Source organism: Oryza glaberrima, chromosome 3 (assembly GCF_000147395.1).
Source record: "Oryza glaberrima chromosome 3, OglaRS2, whole genome shotgun sequence".
Taxonomy (NCBI): Eukaryota; Viridiplantae; Streptophyta; class Magnoliopsida; order Poales; family Poaceae; genus Oryza; species Oryza glaberrima.
Window position 1 is genome coordinate 19,349,840 of NC_068328.1, and position 27,633 is coordinate 19,377,472.

The window sequence follows — 27,633 nt, forward strand, 5'->3', positions numbered from 1 at the left end:
TTTTGCCACGAACGCACCCAATACACACCAATATGTCCAAAAATCATGTTTTGGTGCTTTTCGAACTCTTTGATTCTGGTATATTACATCCCACCCACGTGTGGCAATATCGGCTTTAATTGACTAAAGTTCGCCGCGCGAGTAGCGAAGTGAGTTTTTACCACGAACGCACCCAATACTCTCCAATATGTCCTGAAATCATGTTTTGGTCCATTTTGAACTTTTTGATTCCGGTATATTAAATCGCAACCACGAGTGGCCATATATCAGCATTAATTGACAAAAGTTTGCAGCACGAGTCGCGAAGTGAATTTTTGCCACGAACGCAGCCAATACACACCAATATGTCCAAAAATCATGTTTTGGTGCTTTTCGAACTCTTTGATTCCGGTATATTACATCCCACCCACGTGTGGCAATATCGACATTAATTGAGAAAAGATTACAGCACGAGTCGCGAAGTGAATTTTTGCCACGAACGCAGCCAATACACACCAATATGTCCAAAAATCCTGTTTTGGTGCTTTTCGAACTCTTTGATTCCGGTATATTACATCCCACCCACGTGTGGCAATATCGATATTAATTGAGAAAAGTTTGCAGCGCGAGTCGCGAAGTGAGTTTTTGCCACGAACGCACCCAATACACTCCAATATGTCGAAAAATCATGTTTTGGTTCTTTTTGAACTTTTTCGTTCCGGTTATATACAACGCACCCACGAGTGGCATTATCGGCATTAATTGACAAAAGTTCGCCGCGCGAGTCGCGAAGTGTGTTTTTGCCACGAACGCACACTCTGTCCAACAATCATGTTTTGGTGCTTTTTGAACTTTTTGATTCCGGTATATTAAATCGCAACCTCGAGTGGCCATATATCGGCATTAATTGACAAAAGTTTGCAGCGCGAGTGGCGAAGTGAGTTTTTGCCACGAACGCACCCAATACACACCAATATGTCCAAAAATCATGTTTTGGTGCTTTTCGAACTCTTTGATTCTGGTATATTACATCCCACCCACGTGTGGCAATATCGGCTTTAATTCATAAAATTTCGCCGCGCGAGTCGCGAAGTAAGATTTTGCCACGAACGCACCCAATACAATCCAATATGTCCTAAAATCATGTTTTGGTCCTTTTTGAACTTTTTGATTCCGGTATATTAAATCGCAGCCACAAGTGGCCATATATCGGCATTAATTGAGAAAAGTTTGCAGCGCGAGTCGCGAAGTGAGTTTTTGCCACGAACGCACCCAATATACTCCAATATGTCAAAAAATCATGTTTTGGTGCTTTTTGAACTTTTTCGTTCCTGTTATATACAACGCACCCACGAGTGGCATTATCGGCATTAATTGACAAAAGTTCGCCGCGCGAGTCGCGAAGTGAGTTTTTGCCACGAACGCACCCAATACACACCAATATGTCCAAAAATCATGTTTTGGTGCTTTTCGAACTCTTTGATTCCGGTATATTACATCCCACCCACGTGTGGCAATATCGGCTTTAATTGACAAAAGTTCGCCGCGCGAGTAGCGAAGTGAGTTTTTACCACGAACGCACCCAATACTCTCCAATATGTCCTGAAATCATGTTTTGGTCCTTTTTGAACTTTTTGATTCCGGTATATTAAATCGCAACCACGAGTGGCCTTATATTGGCATTAATTGACAAAAGTTTGCAGCGCGAGTCGCGAAGTGAATTTTTGCCACGAACGCAGCCAATACACACCAATATGTCCAAAAATCATGTTTTGGTGCTTTTCGAACTCTTTGATTCCGGTATATTACATCCCACCCACGTGTGGCAATATCGACATTAATTGAGAAAAGATTACAGCACGAGTCGCGAAGTGAATTTTTGCCACGAACGCAGCCAATACACACCAATATGTCCAAAAATCCTGTTTTGGTGCTTTTCGAACTCTTTGATTCCCGTATATTACATCCCACCCACGTGTGGCAATATCGATATTAATTGAGAAAAGTTTGCAGCGCGAGTCGCGAAGTGAGTTTTTGCCACGAACGCACCCAATACACTCCAATATGTCGAAAAATCATGTTTTGGTTCTTTTTGAACTTTTTCGTTCCGGTTATATACAATGCACCCCCGAGTGGCATTATCGGCATTAATTGACAAAAGTTCGCCGCGCGAGTCGCGAAGTGTGTTTTTGCCACGAACGCACCCAATACACTCTGTCCAACAATCATGTTTTGGTGCTTTTTGAACTTTTTGATTCCGGTATATTAAATCGCAACCTCGAGTGGCTATATATCGGCATTAATTGACAAAAGTTTGCAGCGCGAGTGGCGAAGTGAGTTTTTGCCACGAACGCACCCAATACACACCAATATGTCCAAAAATCATGTTTTGGTGCTTTTCGAACTCTTTGATTCTGGTATATTACATCCCACCCACGTGTGGCAATATCGGCTTTAATTGACTAAAGTTCGCCGCGCGAGTAGCGAAGTGAGTTTTTACCACGAACGCACCCAATACTCTCCAATATGTCATGAAATCATGTTTTGGTCCATTTTGAACTTTTTGATTCCGGTATATCAAATCGCAACCACGAGTGGCCATATATCAGCATTAATTGACAAAAGTTTGCAGCACGAGTCGCGAAGTGAATTTTTGCCACGAACGCAGCCAATACACACTAATATGTCCAAAAATCATGTTTTGGTGCTTTTCGAACTCTTTGATTCCGGTATATTACATCCCACCCACGTGTGGCAATATCGATATTAATTGAGAAAAGTTTGCAGCGCGAGTCGCGAAGTGAGTTTTTGCCACGAACGCACCCAATATACTCCAATATGTCGAAAAATCATGTTTTGGTTCTTTTTGAACTTTTTCGTTCCGGTTATATACAACGCACCCACGAGTGGCATTATCGGCATTAATTGACAAAAGTTCGCCGCGCGAGTCGCGAAGTGTGTTTTTGCCACGAACGCACACTCTGTCCAACAATCATGTTTTGGTGCTTTTTGAACTTTTTGATTCCGGTATATTAAATCGCAACCTCGAGTGGCTATATATCGGCATTAATTGACAAAAGTTTGCAGCGCAAGTGGCGAAGTGAGTTTTTGCCACGAACGCACCCAATACACACCAATATGTCCAAAAATCATGTTTTGGTGCTTTTCGAACTCTTTGATTCTGGTATATTACATCCCACCCACGTGTGGCAATATCGGCTTTAATTCACAAAATTTCGCCGCGCGAGTCGCGAAGTAAGATTTTGCCACGAACGCACCCAATACAATCCAATATGTCCTAAAATCATGTTTTGGTCCTTTTTGAACTTTTTGATTCCGGTATATTAAATCGCAGCCACAAGTGGCCATATATCGGCATTAATTGAGAAAAGTTTGCAGCGCGAGTCGCGAAGTGAGTTTTTGCCACGAACGCACCCAATATACTCCAATATGTCAAAAAATCATGTTTTGGTGCTTTTTGAACTTTTTCGTTCCTGTTATATACAACGCACCCACGAGTGGCATTATCAGCATTAATTGACAAAAGTTCGCCGCGCGAGTCGCGAAGTGAGTTTTTGCCACGAACGCACCCAATACACACCAATATGTCCAAAAATCATGTTTTGGTGCTTTTCGAACTCTTTGATTCTGGTATATTACATCCCACCCACGTGTGGCAATATCGGCTTTAATTGACAAAAGTTTGCAGCGCGAGTCACGAAGTAAGATTTTGCCACGAACGCACCCAATACAATCCAATATGTCCTAAAATCATGTTTTGGTCCTTTTTGAACTTTTTGATTCCGGTATATTAAATCGCAGCCACAAGTGGCCATATATCGGCATTAATTGACAAAAGTTTGCAGCGCGAGTCACGAAGTGAGTTTTTGCCACGAACGCACCCAATACACTCCAATATGTTCAAAAATCATGTTTTGGTGCTTTTTGAACTTTTTGATTCCGGTATATTAAATCGCAACCACGAGTGGCCATATATCGGCATTAATTGACAAAAGTTTGCAGCGCGAGTCGCGAAGTGAGTTTGTGCCACGAACGCACCCAACACACTCCAATATGTCCAAAAATCATGTTTTTTTGCTTTTTGAACTCTTTCATTCCGGTATATTAAATCGCAACCACGAGTGGCCATATATCGGTATTCATTGACAAAAGTTTGCAGCGCGAGTCGCGAAGTGAGTTTTTGCCACGAACGCAGCCAATACACACCAATATATTCAAAAATCATGTTTTGGTGCTTTTTGAACTCTTTGATTTCCGTATATTAAATCGCAACCACGAGTGGCCATATATCGGCATTAATTGACAAAAGTTTGCAGCGCGAGTCACGAAGTGAGTTTTTGCCACGAACGCACCCAATACACTCCAATATGTTCAAAAATCATGTTTTGGTGCTTTTTGAACTCTTTGATTCCGGTATATTAAATCGCAACCACGAGTGGCCATATATCGGCATTAGTTGACAAAAGTTTGCAGCGCGAGTCGCGAAGTAAGTTTTTGCCACGAACGCAGCCAATACACACCAATATGTCCAAAAATCATGTTTTGGTGCTTTTTGAACTCTTTGATTCCGGTATATTACATCCCACCCACGCGTGGCAATATCGGCATTAATTGACAAAAGTTCGCCGCGCGACTCGCGAAGTGAGTTTTTGCCACGAACGCACCCAATACACACCAATATGTCCAAAAATCTTGTTTTGGTGCTTTTCGAACTCTTTGATTCCGGTATATTAAATCGCAACCACGAGTGGCCATATATCGGCATTAATTGACAAAAGTTTGCAGCGCGAGTGGCGAAGTGAGTTTTTGCCACGAACGCACCCAATACACTCCAATATGTCCGAAAATCATGTTCTGGTTCTTTTTGAACTTTTTGATTCCGGTATATTAAATCGCAACCACGAGTGGCCATATATCAGAATTAATTGACAAAAGATTGCAGCGCGAGTCGCGAAGTGAGTTTTTGCCACGAACGCAGCCAATACACACCAATATGTCCAATAATCTTGTTTTGGTGCTTTTCGAACTCTTTGATTCCGGTATATTAAATCGCAACCACGAGTGGCCATATATCGGCATTCATTGACAAAAGTTCGCCGCGCGAGTCGCGAAGTGAGATTTTGAAACGAACGCACCCAATACACTCCAATATGTCCAAAAATCATGTTTTGGTGTTTTTTGAACTTTTTGATTCCGGTATATTAAATCGCAACCACGAGTGGCCGTATATCGGCATTAATTAACAAAAGTTTGCAGCGAGAGTCGCGAAGTGAGTTTTTGCCACGAACGCACCCAATACACACCAATATGTCCAAAAATCATGTTTTGGTGCTTTTCGAACTCTTTGATTCTGGTATATTAAATCGCAACCACGAGTGGCCATATATCAGCATTAATTGTCAAAAGTTCGCCGCGCGAGTCGCGAAGTGAGTTTTTGACACGAACGCACCCAATACACTCCAATATGTCCAAAAATCATGTTTTGGTGCTTTTTGAACTTTTCGATTCCGGTATATTACATCCCACCCACATGTGCCAATATCTTCATTAATTGACGAAAGTTCGCAGCGCGAGTCGCGAAGTGAGTTTTTGCCACGAACGCACCCAATACACACCAATATGTCCAAAAATCATGTTTTGGTGCTTTTTAAAATATTTGATTCCGGTATATTACATCGCACCCACGTGTAGTGATATCGGCATTAATTAACAAAAGTTCGCCGCGCGAGTCACGAAGTGAGTTTTTGCCACGAACGCGCCCAACACACTCCATTATGTCCAAAAATCATGTTTTGGTGCTTTTCGAACTCTTTGATTCCGGTATATTACTTCCCACCCACGTGTGGCAATATCGGCAATAATTGACAAAAGTTCGCCGCGCGAGTCGCGAAGTGAGTTTCTGCCATGAACGCACCCAATCCACTCCAATATGTCCAAAAATCATGTTTTGGTGCTTTTTTAACTCTTTGATTCCGGTATATTAAATCGCAACCACGAGTGGCCATATATCGGCATTAATTGACAAAAGTTTGCAGCGTGAGTCACGAAGTGAGTTTTTGCCACGAACGCACCCAATACACTCCAATATGTTCAAAAATCATGTTTTGGTGCTTTTTGAACTTTTTGATTCCGGTATATTAAATCGCAACCACGAGTGGCCATATATCGGCATTAATTGACAAAAGATTGCAGCGCGAGTCGCGAAGTGAGTTTGTGCCACGAACGCACCCAACACACTCCAATATGTCCAAAAATCATGTTTTTTTGCTTTTTGAACTCTTTCATTCCGGTATATTAAATCGCAACCACGAGTGGCCATATATCGGTATTCATTGACAAAAGTTTGCAGCGCGAGTCGCGAAGTGAGTTTTTGCCACGAACGCAGCCAATACACAATAATATATTCAAAAATCATGTTTTGGTGCTTTTTGAACTCTTTGATTTCGGTATATTAAATCGCAACCACGAGTGGCCATATATCGGCATTAATTGACAAAAGTTTGCAGCGCGAGTCACGAAGTGAGTTTTTGCCACGAACGCACCCAATACACTCTGTCCAACAATCATGTTTTGGTGCTTTTTGAACTTTTTGATTCCGGTATATTAAATCGCAACCTCGAGTGGCTATATATCGGCATTAATTGACAAAAGTTTGCAGCGCGAGTGGCGAAGTGAGTTTTTGCCACGAACGCACCCAATACACACCAATATGTCCAAAAATCATGTTTTGGTGCTTTTCGAACTCTTTGATTCTGGTATATTACATCCCACCCACGTGTGGCAATATCGGCTTTAATTGACTAAAGTTCGCCGCGCGAGTAGCGAAGTGAGTTTTTACCACGAACGCACCCAATACTCTCCAATATGTCCTGAAATCATGTTTTGGTCCATTTTGAACTTTTTGATTCCGGTATATTAAATCGCAACCACGAGTGGCCATATATCAGCATTAATTGACAAAAGTTTGCAGCACGAGTCGCGAAGTGACTTTTTGCCACGAACGCAGCCAATACACACCAATATGTCCAAAAATCATGTTTTGGTGCTTTTCGAACTCTTTGATTCCGGTATATTACATCCCACCCACGTGTGGCAATATCGATATTAATTGAGAAAAGTTTGCAGCGCGAGTCGCGAAGTGAGTTTTTACCACGAACGCACCCAATACACTCCAATATGTCGAAAAATCATGTTTTGGTTCTTTTTGAACTTTTTCGTTCCGGTTATATACAACGCACCCACGAGTGGCATTATCGGCATTAATTGACAAAAGTTCGCCGCGCGAGTCGCGAAGTGTGTTTTTGCCACGAACGCACACTCTGTCCAACAATCATGTTTTGGTGCTTTTTGAACTTTTTGATTCCGGTATATTAAATCGCAACCTCGAGTGGCTATATATCGGCATTAATTGACAATAGTTTGCAGCGCGAGTGGCGAAGTGAGTTTTTGCCACGAACGCACCCAATACACACCAATATGTCCAAAAATCATGTTTTGGTGCTTTTCGAACTCTTTGATTCTGGTATATTACATCCCACCCACGTGTGGCAATATCGGCTTTAATTCACAAAATTTCGCCGCGCGAGTCGCGAAGTAAGATTTTGCCACGAACGCACCCAATACAATCCAATATGTCCTAAAATCATGTTTTGGTCCTTTTTGAACTTTTTGATTCCGGTATATTAAATCGCAGCCACAAGTGGCCATATATCGGCATTAATTGAGAAAAGTTTGCAGCGCGAGTCGCGAAGTGAGTTTTTGCCACGAACGCACCCAATACACTCCAATATGTCAAAAAATCATGTTTTGGTGCTTTTTGAACTTTTTCGTTCCTGTTATATACAACGCACCCACGAGTGGCAATATCGGCATTAATTGACAAAAGTTCGACGCGCGAGTCGCGAAGTGAGTTTTGCCACGAACGCGCCCAACACACTCCATTATTTCCAAAAATCATGTTTTGGTTATTTTCGAACTCTTTGATTCCAGTATATTACATCCCACCCACGTGTGGCAATATCGGCATTAATTGCCAAAAGTTCGCCGCGCGACTCGCGAAGTGAGTTTTTGCCACGAACGCACCCAATACACTCCAATATGTCCAAAAATCATATTTTGGTGCTTTTTGAACTTTTTGATTCCGGTATATTAAATCGCAACCACGAGTGGCCATATATCGGCATTAATTGACAAAAGTTTGAAGCGCGAGTCGCAAAGTGAGTTTTTGAAACGAACGCACCCAATACACTCCAATATGTCCAAAAATCATGTTTTGGTGCTTTTCGAACACTTTGATTCCGGTATATTACATCCCACCCACGTGTGGCAATATCGGCTTTAATTCACAAAAGTTCGCCGCGCGAGTCGCGAAGTGAGTTTTTGCCACGAACGCACCCAATACACTCCAATATGTCCAAAAATCATGTTTTGGTGCTTTTTGAACTCTTTGATTCCGGTATATTACATCCCACCCACGTGTGGCAATATCGGCATTAATTGACAAAAGTTCGCCGTTCGAGTCGCGAAGTGAATTTTTGCCACGAACGTACCCAATACACTCCAATATGTCCAAAAATCATGTTTTGGTGCTTTTTGAACTTTTTGATTCCGGTATATTAAATCGCAACCACGAGTGGCCATATATCGGCATTAATTGACAAAAGATTGCAGCGCGAGTCGCGAAGTAAGTTTTTGCCACGAACGCAGCCAATACACACCAATATGTCCAAAAATCATGTTTTGGTGCTTTTTGAACTCTTTGATTCCGGTATATTACATCCCACCCACGCGTGGCAATATCGGCATTAATTGACAAAAGTTCGCCGCGCGACTCGCGAAGTGAGTTTTTGCCACGAACGCACCCAATACACACCAATATGTCCAAAAATCTTGTTTTGGTGCTTTTCGAACTCTTTGATTCCGGTATATTAAATCGCAACCACGAGTGGCCATATATCGGCATTAATTGACAAAAGTTTGCAGCGCGAGTGGCGAAGTGAGTTTTTGCCACGAACGCACCCAATACACTCCAATATGTCCGAAAATCATGTTCTGGTTCTTTTTGAACTTTTTGATTCCGGTATATTAAATCGCAACCACAAGTGGCCATATATCAGAATTAATTGACAAAAGATTGCAGCGCGAGTCGCGAAGTGAGTTTTTGCCACGAACGCAGCCAATACACACCAATATGTCCAATAATCTTGTTTTGGTGCTTTTCGAACTCTTTGATTCCGGTATATTAAATCGCAACCACGAGTGGCCATATATCGGCATTCATTGACAAAAGTTCGCCGCGCGAGTCGCGAAGTGAGATTTTGAAACGAACGCACCCAATACACTCCAATATGTCCAAAAATCATGTTTTGGTGTTTTTTGAACTTTTTGATTCCGGTATATTAAATCGCAACCACGAGTGGCCGTATATCGGCATTAATTAACAAAAGTTTGCAGCGAGAGTCGCGAAGTGAGTTTTTGCCACGAACGCACCCAATACACACCAATATGTCCAAAAATCATGTTTTGGTGCTTTTCGAACTCTTTGATTCTGGTATATTAAATCGCAACCACGAGTGGCCATATATCAGCATTAATTGTCAAAAGTTCGCCGCGCGAGTCGCGAAGTGAGTTTTTGACACGAACGCACCCAATACACTCCAATATGTCCAAAAATCATGTTTTGGTGCTTTTTGAACTTTTCGATTCCGGTATATTACATCCCACCCACATGTGCCAATATCTTCATTAATTGACGAAAGTTCGCAGCGCGAGTCGCGAAGTGAGTTTTTGCCACGAACGCACCCAATACACACCAATATGTCCAAAAATCATGTTTTGGTGCTTTTTAAAATATTTGATTCCGGTATATTACATCGCACCCACGTGTAGTGATATCGGCATTAATTAACAAAAGTTCGCCGCGCGAGTCACGAAGTGAGTTTTTGCCACGAACGCGCCCAACACACTCCATTATGTCCAAAAATCATGTTTTGGTGCTTTTCGAACTCTTTGATTCCGGTATATTACTTCCCACCCACGTGTGGCAATATCGGCAATAATTGACAAAAGTTCGCCGCGCGAGTCGCGAAGTAAGTTTCTGCCATGAACGCACCCAATCTACTCCAATATGTCCAAAAATCATGTTTTGGTGCTTTTTTAACTCTTTGATTCCGGTATATTAAATCGCAACCACGAGTGGCCATATATCGGCATTAATTGACAAAAGTTTGCAGCGCGAGTCACGAAGTGAGTTTTTGCCACGAACGCACCCAATACACTCCAATATGTTCAAAAATCATGTTTTGGTGCTTTTTGAACTTTTTGATTCCGGTATATTAAATCGCAACCACGAGTGGCCATATATCGGCATTAATTGACAAAAGTTTGCAGCGCGAGTCGCGAAGTGAGTTTGTGCCACGAACGCACCCAACACACTCCAATATGTCCAAAAATCATGTTTTTTTGCTTTTTGAACTCTTTCATTCCGGTATATTAAATCGCAACCACGAGTGGCCATATATCGGTATTCATTGACAAAAGTTTGCAGCGCGAGTCGCGAAGTGAGTTTTTGCCACGAACGCAGCCAATACACACCAATATATTCAAAAATCATGTTTTGGTGCTTTTTGAACTCTTTGATTTCGGTATATTAAATCGCAACCACGAGTGGCCATATATCGGCATTAATTGACAAAAGTTTGCAGCGCGAGTCACGAAGTGAGTTTTTGCCACGAACGCACCCAATACACTCTGTCCAACAATCATGTTTTGGTGCTTTTTGAACTTTTTGATTCCGGTATATTAAATCGCAACGTCGAGTGGCTATATATCGGCATTAATTGACAAAAGTTTGCAGCGCGAGTGGCGAAGTGAGTTTTTGCCACGAACGCACCCAATACACACCAATATGTCCAAAAATCATGTTTTGGTGCTTTTCGAACTCTTTGATTCTGGTATATTACATCCCACCCACGTGTGGCAATATCGGCTTTAATTGACTAAAGTTCGCCGCGCGAGTAGCGAAGTGAGTTTTTACCACGAACGCACCCAATACTCTCCAATATGTCCTGAAATCATGTTTTGGTCCATTTTGAACTTTTTGATTCCGGTATATTAAATCGCAACCACGAGTGGCCATATATCAGCATTAATTGACAAAAGTTTGCAGCACGAGTCGCGAAGTGACTTTTTGCCACGAACGCAGCCAATACACACCAATATGTCCAAAAATCATGTTTTGGTGCTTTTCGAACTCTTTGATTCCGGTATATTACATCCCACCCACGTGTGGCAATATCGATATTAATTGAGAAAAGTTTGCAGCGCGAGTTGCGAAGTGAGTTTTTACCACGAACGCACCCAATACACTCCAATATGTCGAAAAATCATGTTTTGGTTCTTTTTGAAGTTTTTCGTTCCGGTTATATACAACGCACCCACGAGTGGCATTATCGGCATTAATTGACAAAAGTTCGCCGCGCGAGTCGCGAAGTGTGTTTTTGCCACGAACGCACACTCTGTCCAACAATCATGTTTTGGTGCTTTTTGAACTTTTTGATTCCGGTATATTAAATCGCAACCTCGAGTGGCTATATATCGGCATTAATTGACAAAAGTTTGCAGCGCGAGTGGCGAAGTGAGTTTTTGCCACGAACGCACCCAATACACACCAATATGTCCAAAAATCATGTTTTGGTGCTTTTCGAACTCTTTGATTCTGGTATATTACATCCCACCCACGTGTGGCAATATCGGCTTTAATTCACAAAATTTCGCCGCGCGAGTCGCGAAGTAAGATTTTGCCACGAACGCACCCAATACAATCCAATATGTCCTAAAATCATGTTTTGGTCCTTTTTGAACTTTTTGATTCCGGTATATTAAATCGCAGCCACAAGTGGCCATATATCGGCATTAATTGAGAAAAGTTTGCAGCGCGAGTCGCGAAGTGAGTTTTTGCCACGAACGCACCCAATACACTCCAATATGTCAAAAAATCATGTTTTGGTGCTTTTTGAACTTTTTCGTTCCTGTTATATACAACGCACCCACGAGTGGCAATATCGGCATTAATTGACAAAAGTTCGACGCGCGAGTCGCGAAGTGAGTTTTGCCACGAACGCGCCCAACACACTCCATTATTTCCAAAAATCATGTTTTGGTTATTTTCGAACTCTTTGATTCCAGTATATTACATCCCACCCACGTGTGGCAATATCGGCATTAATTGCCAAAAGTTCGCCGCGCGACTCGCGAAGTGAGTTTTTGCCACGAACGCACCCAATACACTCCAATATGTCCAAAAATCATATTTTGGTGCTTTTTGAACTTTTTGATTCCGGTATATTAAATCGCAACCACGAGTGGCCATATATCGGCATTAATTGACAAAAGTTTGAAGCGCGAGTCGCGAAGTGAGTTTTTGAAACGAACGCACCCAATACACTCCAATATGTCCAAAACTCATGTTTTGGTGCTTTTCGAACTCTTTGATTCCGGTATATTATATCCCACCCACGTGTGGCAATATCGGCTTTAATTCACAAAAGTTCGCCGCGCGAGTCGTGAAGTGAGTTTTTGCCACGAACGCACCCAATACACTCCAATATGTCCAAAAATCATGTTTTGGTGCTTTTTGAACTCTTTGATTCCGGTATATTACATCCCACCCACGTGTGGCAATATCGGCATTAATTGACAAAAGTTCGCCGTTCGAGTCGCGAAGTGAATTTTTGCCACGAACGCACCCAATACACTCCAATATGTCCAAAAATCATGTTTTGGTGCTTTTTGAACTTTTTGATTCCGGTATATTAAATCGCAACCACGAGTGGCCATATATCGGCATTAATTGACAAAAGATTGCAGCGCGAGTCGCGAAGTAAGTTTTTGCCACGAACGCAGCCAATACACACCAATATGTCCAAAAATCATGTTTTGGTGCTTTTTGAACTCTTTGATTCCGGTATATTACATCCCACCCACGCGTGGCAATATCGGCATTAATTGACAAAAGTTCGCCGCGCGACTCGCGAAGTGAGTTTTTGCCACGAACGCACCCAATACACACCAATATGTCCAAAAATCTTGTTTTGGTGCTTTTCGAACTCTTTGATTCCGGTATATTAAATCGCAACCACGAGTGGCCATATATCGGCATTAATTGACAAAAGTTTGCAGCGCGAGTGGCGAAGTGAGTTTTTGCCACGAACGCACCCAATACACTCCAATATGTCCGAAAATCATGTTCTGGTTCTTTTTGAACTTTTTGATTCCGGTATATTAAATCGCAACCACGAGTGGCCATATATCAGAATTAATTGACAAAAGATTGCAGCGCGAGTCGCGAAGTGAGTTTTTGCCACGAACGCAGCCAATACACACCAATATGTCCAATAATCTTGTTTTGGTGCTTTTCGAACTCTTTGATTCCGGTATATTAAATCGCAACCACGAGTGGCCATATATCGGCATTCATTGACAAAAGTTCGCCGCGCGAGTCGCGAAGTGAGATTTTGAAACGAACGCACCCAATACACTCCAATATGTCCAAAAATCATGTTTTGGTGTTTTTTGAACTTTTTGATTCCGGTATATTAAATCGCAACCACGAGTGGCCGTATATCGGCATTAATTAACAAAAGTTTGCAGCGAGAGTCGCGAAGTGAGTTTTTGCCACGAACGCACCCAATACACACCAATATGTCCAAAAATCATGTTTTGGTGCTTTTCGAACTCTTTGATTCTGGTATATTAAATCGCAACCACGAGTGGCCATATATCAGCATTAATTGTCAAAAGTTCGCCGCGCGAGTCGCGATGTGAGTTTTTGACACGAACGCACCCAATACACTCCAATATGTCCAAAAATCATGTTTTGGTGCTTTTTGAACTTTTCGATTCCGGTATATTACATCCCACCCACATGTGCCAATATCTTCATTAATTGACGAAAGTTCGCAGCGCGAGTCGCGAAGTGAGTTTTTGCCACGAACGCACCCAATACACACCAATATGTCCAAAAATCATGTTTTGGTGCTTTTTAAAATATTTGATTCCGGTATATTACATCGCACCCACGTGTAGTGATATCGGCATTAATTAACAAAAGTTCGCCGCGCGAGTCACGAAGTGAGTTTTTGCCACGAACGCGCCCAACACACTCCATTATGTCCAAAAATCATGTTTTGGTGCTTTTCGAACTCTTTGATTCCGGTATATTACTTCCCACCCACGTGTGGCAATATCGGCAATAATTGACAAAAGTTCGCCGCGCGAGTCGCGAAGTGAGTTTCTGCCATGAACGCACCCAATCCACTCCAATATGTCCAAAAATCATATTTTGGTGCTTTTTTAACTCTTTGATTCCGGTATATTAAATCGCAACCACGAGTGGCCATATATCGGCATTAATTGACAAAAGTTTGCAGCGCGAGTCACGAAGTGAGTTTTTGCCACGAACGCACCCAATACACTCCAATATGTTCAAAAATCATGTTTTGGTGCTTTTTGAACTTTTTGATTCCGGTATATTAAATCGCAACCACGAGTGGCCATATATCGGCATTAATTGACAAAAGTTTGCAGCGCGAGTCGCGAAGTGAGTTTGTGCCACGAACGCACCCAACACACTCCAATATGTCCAAAAATCATGTTTTTTTGCTTTTTGAACTCTTTCATTCCGGTATATTAAATCGCAACCACGAGTGGCCATATATCGGTATTCATTGACAAAAGTTTGCAGCGCGAGTCGCGAAGTGAGTTTTTGCCACGAACGCAGCCAATACACACCAATATATTCAAAAATCATGTTTTGGTGCTTTTTGAACTCTTTGATTTCGGTATATTAAATCGCAACCACGAGTGGCCATATATCGGCATTAATTGACAAAAGTTTGCAGCGCGAGTCACGAAGTGAGTTTTTGCCACGAACGCACCCAATACACTCCAATATGTTCAAAAATCATGTTTTGGTGCTTTTTGAACTCTTTGATTCCGGTATATTAAATCGCAACCACGAGTGGCCATATATCGGCATTAGTTGACAAAAGTTTGCAGCGCGAGTCGCGAAGTGAGTTTTTGCCACGAACGCAGCCAATACACACCAATATGTCCAAAAATCATGTTTTTGTGCTTTTCGAACTCTTTGATTCCGGTATATTAAATCGTAACCACGAGTGCCCATATATCGGCATTAATTGACAAAAGTTTGCAGCGTGAGTCACGAAGTGAGTTTTTGCCACGAACGCACCCAATACACACCAATATGTCCAAAAATCATGTTTTGGTGCTTTTTGAACTTTTTGATTCCGGTATATTAAATCGCAACCACGAGTGGCCATATATCGGCATTAATTGACAAAAGTTTGCAGCGCAAGTCGCGAAGTGTGTTTTTGCCACGAACGCACCCAATACACACCAATATGTCCAAAAATCATGTTTTGGTGCTTTTTGATCTTTTTGATTCCGGTATATAACATCGCACCCACGTGTGGCGATATCGGCATTAATTGACAAAAGTTCGCCGCGTGAGTTGTGGAGTGAGTTTTTTCCTCGAACGCGCCCAATACACTCCAATATGTCCAAAAATCATGTTTTGGTGCTTTTTGAACATTTTCGTTCCGGTTATAAACAACGCAATCATGAGTGGCAATATCGATATTAATTGACAAATGTTCGCCGCGCGTGTCGCGATGTGAGTTTTTGCCACGAATGCATCCAATACACTCCATTATGTCTAGAAATCATGTTTTGGTGCTTTTTGAACTTTTTGATTCCGGTATATTACATCCCAGCCACGTGTGACAATATCAGCATTAATTGACGAAAGTTCGTCACGTGAGTCGCGAAGTGTGTTTTTGCCACGAACGCACCCTATACTCTCCAATATGTCCAAAAATCATTTTTTGGTGCTTTTTGAACTTTTTGATTCCGGTCTATTAAATCGCAACCACGAGTGGCAATATCGGCATTAATTAACAAAAGTTCGCACCGCGAGTCGCGAAGTGAGTTTTTGCCACGAACGCACCCAGTACACTAATATGTCCAAAAATCATGTTTTGGTGCTTTTTGAACTTTTTGATTCCGATATATTAAATCGCAACCACGTGTGGCAATATCAGTATTAATTGACAAAAGTTCGTCGTGCGAGTCGTGAAGTGAGTTTTTGCCACGAACGCACCCAATACACTCCAATATGTCCAAAAATCATGTTTTGGTGCTTTTTGAACATTTTCGTTCCGGTTATAAACAACGCAATCATAAGTGGCAATATCGGTATTAATTGACAAAAGTTCGCCGCACGTGTCGCGATGTGAGTTTTTGCCACGAACGCATCCAATACACTCCATTATGTCTAGAAATCAAGTTTTGGTGCTTTTTGAACTTTTTGGTTCCGGTATATTACATCCCACCAACGTGTGACAATATCGGCATTAATTGACGAAAGTTCGTCGCGTGAGTCGCGAATTGTGTTTTTGCCACGAACGCACCCAATACACTCCATTATGTCCAAAAATCATGTTTTGGTGCTCTCTGAACTCTTCGATTCCGATATATTACAACCCACCGACATGTGGAAATATCGACATTAATTGACGAAAGTTCGCCGCGCGAGTCGCGGAGTGTGTTTTTGCCACGAACGCACCCAATACTCTCCAATATGTCCAAAAATCATTTTTTGGTGCTTTTTGAACTTTTTGATTCCGGTATACTAAATCGCAACCACGAGTGGCAATATCGGCATTAATTAACAAAAGTTCGCAGCGCGTGTCGTGAAGTGAGTTTTTGCCACGAACGCACCCAGTACACTAATATGTCCAAAAATCATGTTTTGGTGCTTTTTGAACTTTTTGATTCCGATATATTAAATCGCAACCACGTGTGGCAATATCAGTATTAATTGATAAAAGTTCGCCGTGCGAGTCATGAACTCCATTATGTCTAGAAATCATGTTTTGGTGCTTTTTGAACTTTTTGATTCCGGTATATTACATCCCAGCCACGTGTGACAATATCGGCATTAATTGACGAAAGTTCGTCACGTGAGTCGTGAAGTGTGTTTTTGCCACGAACGCACCCAATACACACGAATATGTCCAAAAATCATGTTTTGGTGCTCTTTGAACTTTTTGATTCCGGTATATTACATCGCACCCACGTGTGGTAATATCGGCATTAATTGACAAAAGTTCGCCGCGCCGGTCGCGAAGTGAGTTTTTGTCACGAACGCACCCAATACACTCCATTATGTCCTAAAATCATGTTTTGGTGCTCTTTGAACTTTTCGATTCCGGTATATTACATCCCACCCACATGTGGCAATATCGGCATTAATTGACGAAAGTTCGTCGCGCGAGTCGTGAAGTGAGTTTTTGCCATGAACGCGCCCAATACACTCGAATATGTCCCAAAATCATGTTTTGGTGCTTTTTGAACTTTTTGATTCCGGTATATTGCATTCCACCCACGTGTGGCAATATCGGCATTAATTGACAAAAGTTTGGCGCGCGAGTCGCGAAGTGGGTTTTTGCCACGAACGCACCCAATACACTCTAATATGTCCAAAAATCATGTTTTGGCGTTTTTTGAACTTTTTCATTCCGGTCTAAAACATCGCGCCCTTGTGTGCCTATATTGGTATTAACAAAAGTTCGCCCCGCTAATCACGAATTGGGTTTTTGCCACGAACTCACCCAATACACTCCAATATGTCTAAAAATAATGTTTTGGTGTTGTTTGAACTGTTTCATTCGGGTAGAAAACATCGCACTCGTGTGAGATTTTGCGACGAACGCACCCAATACACTTCAATATGTCCAAAAATCATGTTTTGGTGCTTTTTGAACTTTTTCATTCCTGTCAAAAACATCGCACCCGTGTGGCCCAATATATGCCAATGTTGGCATTAATTGACAAAAGTTCGTCGCGCGAATCACGAATTGGGTTTTTGCCACGAACGCTCCCAATTCACTCCAATATGTCCAAAAATCATGTTTTGGTGCTTTATGAACTTTTTCATTCCGGTCAAAAACATCGCATCCCTATATGTTATATTCACGTTTGGGTCCCTATAATCTTGCATTCAGGTTCTTTAGTCGTTTTTGCTAAAAAAAAGTGAGAAAAGGCAGAAAGGTGCTTACAAATTTGAAAAAAAAGCCTTACCAAAAAGAAAAGAAAAGAAAAAAAAGGAAGAAGAAAAGAAAGAAGAAAAAGAAAAAGAAAAAAAAGAGAAAATTAGTTGTATCCTTCAGATTGTCATATATCAGAGTGTGCTTGAGTTGTTTCTTGTGCTATCTTGTGGTATCGTTTGTGTCTAGGCTCGCGTCTCTAGTACGTTCTTGCCTAGGACCAGCACGTGCTTGACTTTGAACCATTATTCAACGTTGCATTCTCTGATTTGAGCATTTGCTATCCCTTTGCTACATATTTAAGCCTATCTAGAGCTCCACACATTTGATTGCAGCCGTACAGCAAGGGTTTGCTAAGGCATCGATACATCCAAACTCCATTGGGGTGCTTGGTTGAGTCGGTGTACGGCACCATTCTGCTTGCTTTCGTAAGAACTTGTAAGAGCTTGGTTAAAAGCTTGAGTGTGCGTGATATTTGAGCTACCACTACCTAGTAGTTGATAGGAGCGTGCATATTCTTGTGTGTGTTTCTTGTTTACTACTAATCATGGCAGGATTGCACAAGGGAACCGTCGACAAGATATGACAACTTCTCCACGTGATGCATATGAGGTATATGACTATAATTTTGCGCGAGTTGAATATATCTTACCATTCTATGATGGTAAGTATGATTCTGTTGCATATATTGATTGGGAGCTAGCAATAGACAACGAATTTGACAAATATGATTTTTCTGAGGCTCAAATGATTAAGGCTGCTAGTAATAAGTTTACCTCTTTTGCATTATTTTGGTAGACTTATGTTAGTAATGAACCTGAAACTTGGGATGAATGCAAAAACATGATGAGAAAGCGATTTGTGAGTTCTTATTACAAATGTACTCTTCGTATGAAATTAGAACATCTGAATCAAGGTGATAGAACTATTAGGGAGTACATCCATGAATTTAAAGTTTGTATCATTTACTGTGATCTAAAAGAGTGCAACGAAAACACAATGTGCAGATTTTTCAAGGGGCTTAATTCTAAAATTCAGGTTTTGCTTGCTAATGTGACATATAATCATATTGGACACCTATTCATGCTTGCTCGTAGCATTGAGAGTCAGATCAAGTCAAAATGTGAGGAAGCACGAACAATGTGATTTCTCTCCTGTTTCTTGATCTCCTGTATTCTTATGCAATGATCGTGTGCAAACATGCGAGGAGCAATCTTTTGTGTCTCCTGTTACTAAAGTTTTGCAGGGAGTTTAGAACATTCAACAAAAGGAGGAGAATGGTGTACATGAGAAGAAAGAGGATGAAGCACCAGCGGTGTCTGAAGAAAGTTTGCACGGTAAATTAAATGGTGCTGAGATAAATGAGTGTGAGTATTCTCAAGCTAAGCTATACATGTCCACTTTTCATGCTATAGTAGAGCAGCCATTAGTGGAACCAACTACTGAGATGCCTTTGTCACAAGTTGATTTATTTGCTGTTCCTTGTGATGAAGAAGAGTTGTGTGATAATGCTTCACTTATATCCATGCCACAACTAGTGAATGAACATGTTGTTTCTAGTGTTTCTTTGTCTGCAGATTTTAAGCATGTTGTTCACATTGCTAATGAAATAGAGGAACGAGAATTGACATCTTCTTTAAATACTTTGGGCTATGTTCAGTTTGATGATTTTTGTGAGCTCGATAATTTGAAGGAGAAATTATTTGCTAAGTCTGATTTGCCATGTCCAACTAGTGTTATTTTTCATATATTTGGCGAATCTCATGATAGAGGAATATATTTGGTGCATAGAGTTCACATATGTTCAGATTTAGAACCTCCTGTATATGTGGATAAAACATGCAAGCTAGAGAGAAATCTTATTGCTAACAAAATTATCTCAAGTTTGTCTTGTTTTGATTGGAAGAAACAGGTTGTTTTAAATGGACTACGCGAAGAGCACCATATGGAAAAACTGAGGACAATTTTCCGTGAAGAAGGGGAGGATGATATGACCATGGCTACTATAGATACAACCGTCGTTCACGTCAAGATCAAGTTGACCAAGTTCCGGATTCCAATTCGGATTTAGAGTGGAACTAATGCTATTTTTCATATCTTTGGTGAATATAATGATAGAGGAATATATTTGGTGCATAGAGTTTTCATTTGTTTGGATTTAGAGAAACATGTTATTGCTAATCACACTACTTCGAGTTTCTCTAGTTTTGATTGGATGAAACAGGTTATTTTGAATGGACTATGTGAAGAGTACCATATGGAAAAACCGAGGACGGTTCTCCGTGAATAAGGGGAGGATGATATGACCATGGCTACCATTGATACAGCCGTTGCTCACATCATGAATCAAGAAGAACACTTCAAGATCAAGCCGTCCAAATTCTGGAATCCAATTCGACCACCTGCTACTGTGCTGAATTCAAATGGCCGCCAAATGTGCATACGAGCTCCGTTTTGGGTGCATGAGTATTTGATGGAAAGCTCACGAAGCCGTCTTTCCAATGAATCCAACCTTGTTCCAAAATTCCATCTCAGTCAACGGCAATTGCAAAAACTAGGTGTTGCGTCACTTGTAATGGGCCTCTGGACTTGTAACTTTGTTTGGGACCTCGGCCCAAGTGGGGCCCATGTGAGGTGCGCCCAACCAGGTGGAGAACGACCCGTGGCACCCCTTGGTTGTCCTCCCACCCCTATAAATAGTTAGGTACCCTTTCAGGGTTTCTCGGGTTTTGTTTAAATTAAAGTTTAGCTTTGCTACTTTGCCGTGTAATCCCGTGATCGGTTAGATCGCCGGTTTACTCGTTACGGAACCCCAACTTATCATTTGTGTTCAAATTCCTATTTGCAATTCAGATTGCTTTTATCTTATTCTTGCTTGTTTCTTCGATTTGCTTGCAGGAATAAGGTTGATCTGCATCGGCAAGATCAACAACCCATGGAAAGGTGTATCGATCGCTAAGGCGCAACACAACAATGTATAGTACGGTTGTAGTCGGGTCGTCAACATTTCTCCCAAATCGTAGCTATCAGCAACTCACCAAAAGATTGGGCCAACAACAGCCTTGAGTGTCGAGTGGAACTTAGGGTTCATCAGCCGCGTGAATCACGAAGTGATTTTTTGCCACGAGCGCACCCAATACACTCCAATATATCCAAAAATCATATTTTTGTGCTTTTTGAACTTTTTCATTCCGGCCAAAAATATCGCGCCCACGTGTGCCAATATTGGCATTAATTGACAAAAGTTCGCCGCGCAAATCACGAAGTGATTTTTTGCCACGTACGAACCTAGTACACTCCAATATATCCAAAAGTTTTGTTTTGGTGCTTTTTGAACTTTTTCATTCTAGTCAAAAACATCGCACCGACGTGTACCAATATATGCCAATATTGGCATTAATTGACAAAAGGTCGCGCACGAATCACGAAGTGATTTTTTGCCACGAATGAACCCAATACGCTCCAATATGTCCAAAAAATCATGTTTTGGTGCTTTTTGAGCTTTTTCATTCCGGTCAGAAACATCGCACCCACGTATGCCAATATTTGCAAGTAGCTGAACAAATCCATATTCCAACTGAACTTGCAGAAAAGCAACGAACATGTAATATGGAAAAAAGATGGTCTTAAGGGCATGCCCACATTTAAAGAGGAAGCAAAAAGGTCTTCTAGCTCTAGTTTTTCCACTCCAACTATTGTAAATAGTGCATAAAGGGTGAAATCCAATGAAATATAATACCTGTCCAAACCAACATTAGGATGGTCTCAATTCATTCACAGGGACAGAGTAATGTGCCTTCCATTTCTACATATAAAAGAGCAACTTCCCAAGCTATCGTCTATATCATCTAACTCATCGTATCCCTCAATTATTAACATCCATCATGGTAAAAAAAAGTGTTCATGTAAAAAAACAACATATATGTATATAGCATTTTATTCTATAAATGGTACCTCTTGTTCCAAAAATTGTTACATGTCCACTTTGTTAGTTGTGTGCTTCCATATCTTAGGTGATGACACTTTCAGAAAAATAACATGAAACACCGTGGCCATGCGTAAATATAAGCAAAATAAGGGAAACAGATACATAGTTGTGGTATGCAGAGTATAAAATATTTAAGGTGGGGATTTCTACCAGACCATTTGAAATGTACCTTTAGATTTGCTGAGTTTGTTGCCTGGTTAACAACTTTATTTAGGCATGATATTCATGAGTTGTTCCACTATGTTGATCATACACTTGAACCCCCCCCCCCCCCCCTAAAATATCTGCAGCAAATGGAAGCATGCACTACTTAACACTTGTCAGAAGATGGTTAAAATGTAACAGAAAGAGTAGTAATTAGTTTAGCATGAATATGTAATCAACAATTAAGAACAAAAAAGGTATGGAATTAATTTAGTCCATTCACCAGAAAAGAATTTACTACAGAAAATCTGAATGAGGCATTTAAGTTTCTACTTCCTCCGTTTCATATTATAAGACTTTCTAGCATTGCTAATATCAATATAGATATATAAGTCTAGATTCATTAACATCTATATTAATATGGGCAATGTTAGAAAGTCTTATAATATGAAACGGAGGGAGCAGTCTCTAACAATTTCTAAGAGGTGGGACCCTGGTTTTCACCTATCAATAGCAATAAGCCTGCAACCTTTCTGAAATATAAACTAATACCAAAACAGTACCAACATTATCATCGTTCTTTTAATACATCAATCCAGCACCATAAAAACAGGCATAATCAAGCCTTTCTCATGTGCATCTTCAATTATCCTACAGATAAGAAATACACATGTCAGAGGTATGGTTGTATACGTGGTTTATATATGCTTGCTCTTGCTTACAGAAATACAATATGGTGAGATGTTAGAAGTGGGGTGGAGTATATAAAAGGTAAAACAATTTGTTCTAGAAAAAATGATTTGATCCAGAAAAAAGTAAGTAAAGGAATGTGCTAGGTGAAATCAATTTCAGTTGCCCAAGAGCGGGGGGACAGCTCTAATAGATGTATGGAGGGATTATACAATTTTATTTCTCACCATTTATGTTTTGATCAAGGAGAATGTGCAGCTTAACTGTCCACCAACTTTCTTAGCCAAGTGCATTACCGGAGCAGGAAAAGAATACTCTTTTTTTCCTACAATGTCAACAATAGATAGCATGCATCAAAAGGTACTCAAGAAAAACACCTCTTCCATTTTGCTCAGACAAACTTGTAGAGAGGCTGGACCATACTTATATGGAGGGAGCTAGGGACATGTAGCTGCAGGTGGAAGCAGCTCCAGCTCTAGCATGAAAGAGAAATTGCAGATTTGTGCTGAAGGCAGCCACAACAAACTGCTTCTTTTCAGTCAGTACATTGTCATTAAAAAAACAGGCTTCTTCATCAAATCTTGCAGACTGTTTTCTTCGTGGCTGAAGAGTAACTGTATTTACGTGATCATCTGTAAAGCAAAGATAACATAGTTCCGAAAAATGTAAGTATTGCAGTGCCAACTAATTAAGAAGGCAATTAACCAAGAAGGCATTCCATTCTTCTCACCAGCATCCCAGTGAAGGCAATTAACCTTCAAGTAGGTAGCAAATACACAATCATCTTATGTAAAATAATAAAGCAGCACCTAATTATTCCTGAGCAAGTAGAAATAGAACATGTGCATATCTTCATTGGTCCAAACCGCAGTATCACACCAAGAAAACCGACTTTGCAAAGATATAACATGCAGAGTGAAATTGTATCTTTCCCCAACTAATTCAAACAGGTAGGCGTGAGGAAGTTGTAGAGGGAACTCCTCTGTGCTCACCTCATTTGAAGAACAGTACGGAGTATGATGGAGCTGACGAGGAGTCCTCCATTAGCCTGATCCGGTGGCACTCGTGGATTCCAATGCCACAAATAAACCTGCTCCCCATCCGAATCAAACCGCTGGACTTCCCGGTCTCCTCGATGGCTTTGCGGTGCCAGCCCACGCTGGGCCAATCTGGAGAGGAAGAGGATGGAGAGGGCAAGGGAGAGGAGGGCTGTTCTAGGTGTAGCAGGAGAAGAGTAGAGAGTAGAGGGCTTTCCCTTGCCCCGAGGCGGCTGGATCCACCCTCGCCTCAAAGGGGCCGGATCTGCCGGCGAGGAGGCCGGAGTCACCAGTTACGACGGTCCAGGCCTCCTCCTTGGCGGATGCGGCGGCGGGAGTGAGAGGATGGCGACGGCAGCGGCCCGCATGCCGAGCAGCGGCAGGCACAGCAGCAGAGAGTGCGCGGGGGAGCTCGTCACTTGCGGAAAGAAGAGAATGAGGGGGGCGGCACGCGGTGGCGGCCGTCACTTGGGCATGAGAGAGAGACAGAGAGAGCGGAGCGGGAGGAGGCAAAGGAATGGTGGCGGCTAGGGTTTCGGGAAGGGTGTTAGGGTTGTTTCTGTTTTGCAAAAACGCCCCTGATATTTTATGTTTCAGAGTGAGGTTCGATTTTTCGCTTCTTCGTATAGAATATTGTTTTTTGTAGAGATCATCTAAGTAAGAACGCAAAGCGTTAGAGCTAAGAACCAGGGACCTATAACAAATTATCAGGTAATTCAAGGGTTTTTTTCTTTCCAAAAACACCAGCGAGGACGTGGACACAGGAGAGCTCGCAAAAACCACCTGCCATCCAGCGCCTTGCTGACGCGTCGGCACGCGCTGCTATCCACGCCAGCGCCGAATGCAGGAGGAGGCGCTATTTCCAGCTAGTTCTTATAGCGCCTTTGTCCCCAAACATTTTCATCCCAATATAATAACTTTTAGAGCTCCTTTGAATGGAATGAATTTTATAGCAAATATAGAGAAATAGAAATATGAAATATACAAACAACCTTACAAAGTTTGATGAACAAATATAACTTTGGTAACAAGATATAAAATTAATAAATAATATGATGGCAACAGGATGCCCAATTTTTTATCAAGTGAAGATAAATATCGATTTGGTGGAAACTTGACACACATGATCCGCCTCCTGATCAACACGATCCGAACCCTGCAATCGCAGCACCACGTCTCCTCTGGTTATCAACCCTGCCGAAACCTGATTGACCTCACCAAGAAGGCTAATTCCTACGTATGAATCGAAGAACACAAGCAAGAACAAGAAAAACAACACCTCGTTTGCAGATGAATGATTATAATTAAATCATTAGGTAGCGATCTATCCTCAAGAGCACAAAAAGAAGTACTTGAGAACGAGCTCACCTGTAAATTTAATTGCTCGGCGTGAGCTAGTGATCGGACCTTGCAAAACAACTTGAGGAGTAGCGTGTGCATCCAAAAGAGTGATGTCCTTATCATAATATTATTCCTGTTTTTTGTCTTATTCTCCTCTGTTTCTCAATTTTAATCTCACAAATAAAGTTGAGTTTATCCTTGGAACTTTCATGGTTGTTTATTGTGAGATATTTGACAAAATTTGAAAAAAAAATCTTATAAATAGCTAAGGTAATATTAAACAACCATGCAAAGTTCCAAAAATAAACCTTTTGAGATATAAAACTGAGAAACAGAGAAAAATAAGACAAAGAAATAGGAATAGCATTATTTGTCAATTTTATATCTTATTAACGAATTTGAATTTGTTCATGAAACTTTCTCTAGGGTTGTTTGTTTTCCTATTACCACATGTGATTTTGTTTTAGATTTTTTGATAACTTCTATAAAAAAGTTTCCAAGTTTCCATCTAGCATGTGGTTTCCACCATATACTTTCCCTAGTTGGATGGTAGGATCAGTTCAAATGAATTTCATATGATAGGAAATTTTCCTCCATATTTTGGAGGATTTCTATCAAGGGATCCAGCCTCATATTCACAATTCCTTTGGAAGTTTTAGGACCCACTTGAATCAAATGATTTATGTAAGAATTCCATAGAATTAAACTACTATAGGAAATTTTCCTATATGGCCATTTGATTCAAAAGATTGGAGTTTTCCAAATCCTATGAAAATCCAATGAAATGGCTCACTACATGTAGATTTTGAAGAAAACTTAGGAAGAGCTCGAACCTCGAAAATTTCCTTTGAGTCTATCTATCTTATCCGATTCATGTGTTTTTACTGCGATCCAATCAAACGATCATTCCTGTGTTTTACAATACTCTATTTTACACTTTTATTCCTATCAGAATTATGTGTTTTTTTGATTTCTCTGTTTTTCCAATTGTGCGATTCAAAGGGGCCTTAATACACTTTTGTCTCGGATAGGATTCAACGGCCATCATATTTTTAGTGTAGTGTTTTTCTTTCTTGATTAAATTTTGTCCAAATTATGACAGCCTGGTCTTTACGTGCTTAAGAAATTTTACAGTCGTTTCATCCAGGCTTTCGTCCGATCGCATCGCTTGTCCCGAATCGCTTCTACTCCAGATAGGCGATAAGCGTGGTCCAGCGAACCGATTATTTTCTGATTCCTACAGTCCTACCCTCTCCCAGCCTCTTCTGAATGTGACGATGTGGATTTGGATGGACAATTTGCCCTTCTGTTAGATCACAGTTGTACTTTTGTGGCATCTGATGGAACTTTTGCTCTACCAATAAATTGGTAATGTAGCTCATGTTTAGATTGAGACCAATATAAAGCCAAAATTTGATATTATAGTGATAAAACCTCTAGAATTTAGCCAAATAAAATATGGGCACTACCAATTAGTTTGCCTCAATCCAAACTACTCACTCTGTCCCAAAACATAAGCATTTTTAGATCTTGACACGGTTTTCGACATGCTACTTTGACCAACAATATCTATAAGAATAAAATGTTTTAAATAAAAACAGTTGCATATTATAATAATTTGATTAATGATAAATCTAGTAACATCAATTTTACTTGATTGATATTTTTTTATTTTTTTCCATTAATAGTCAAAGTTGTAAATGGTTGACGTGGCACTATGCTAAAAATGCTTATATTTTGAGATAGATGGAGTAGCACATTTACTATTTAGCCAAATAAAGTCACGCTTTGGTATCCATCCAAAATGGCACTGAGATTTTGGTATCCATCCAAAATAAAGTCTGCAGGTCTTTCCGGTCAGCACTTAGATCTTTTCCGTTCAAAAGAAAGTTTATGATTGATTGGTCTCAGTAGTGAACGTGAGATTACTTCGTATTGATGAAAAGTGAGCGCTCTGAACAGTATCAGTGTCAGCCATGGATTGCCAGCGTCTCGATGCGGCAAGGCTGTGCTAGCGTTGTCAATTTTTAAAATTTTCTAACTTTTTTAATTTTTATTTAAATAAACCCTTCCAGCACTTATTTTCAAAATAACCCTTTTAACCATACCTACTTATCTAGCTTGACAAAACAACCCTGACATGTCACGCATAGCAAGCGTGATAATTTTGTCATCACATCAATCAAGGTGACAAGGCCAAATAACGCTGCCACACCAACAGACCAGCGTAATCAAATAATGTTGGAATCCAGCGAGATTGGCGTGGCGTAACCAAAAAGTTTAGATCATGAAAATAAGTTTTGAA

The 27,633-nt window shown here is 40.9% G+C and overlaps 1 long non-coding RNA gene across 1 annotated transcript; it reads right to left on the reverse strand.

Moving 5' to 3' along the window:
• Positions 1 to 16,205: 16,205 nt before the first annotated feature.
• On the reverse strand, positions 16,206 to 24,508 carry LOC127768694 (uncharacterized). Its single transcript, XR_008016610.1, has 4 exons — positions 23,943 to 24,508; positions 23,374 to 23,582; positions 23,178 to 23,275; positions 16,206 to 22,911 (listed from the first exon to the last, which is right to left on the reverse strand). It is a non-coding gene; the product is annotated as an uncharacterized LOC127768694 (long non-coding RNA).
• Positions 24,509 to 27,633: the final 3,125 nt, after the last annotated feature.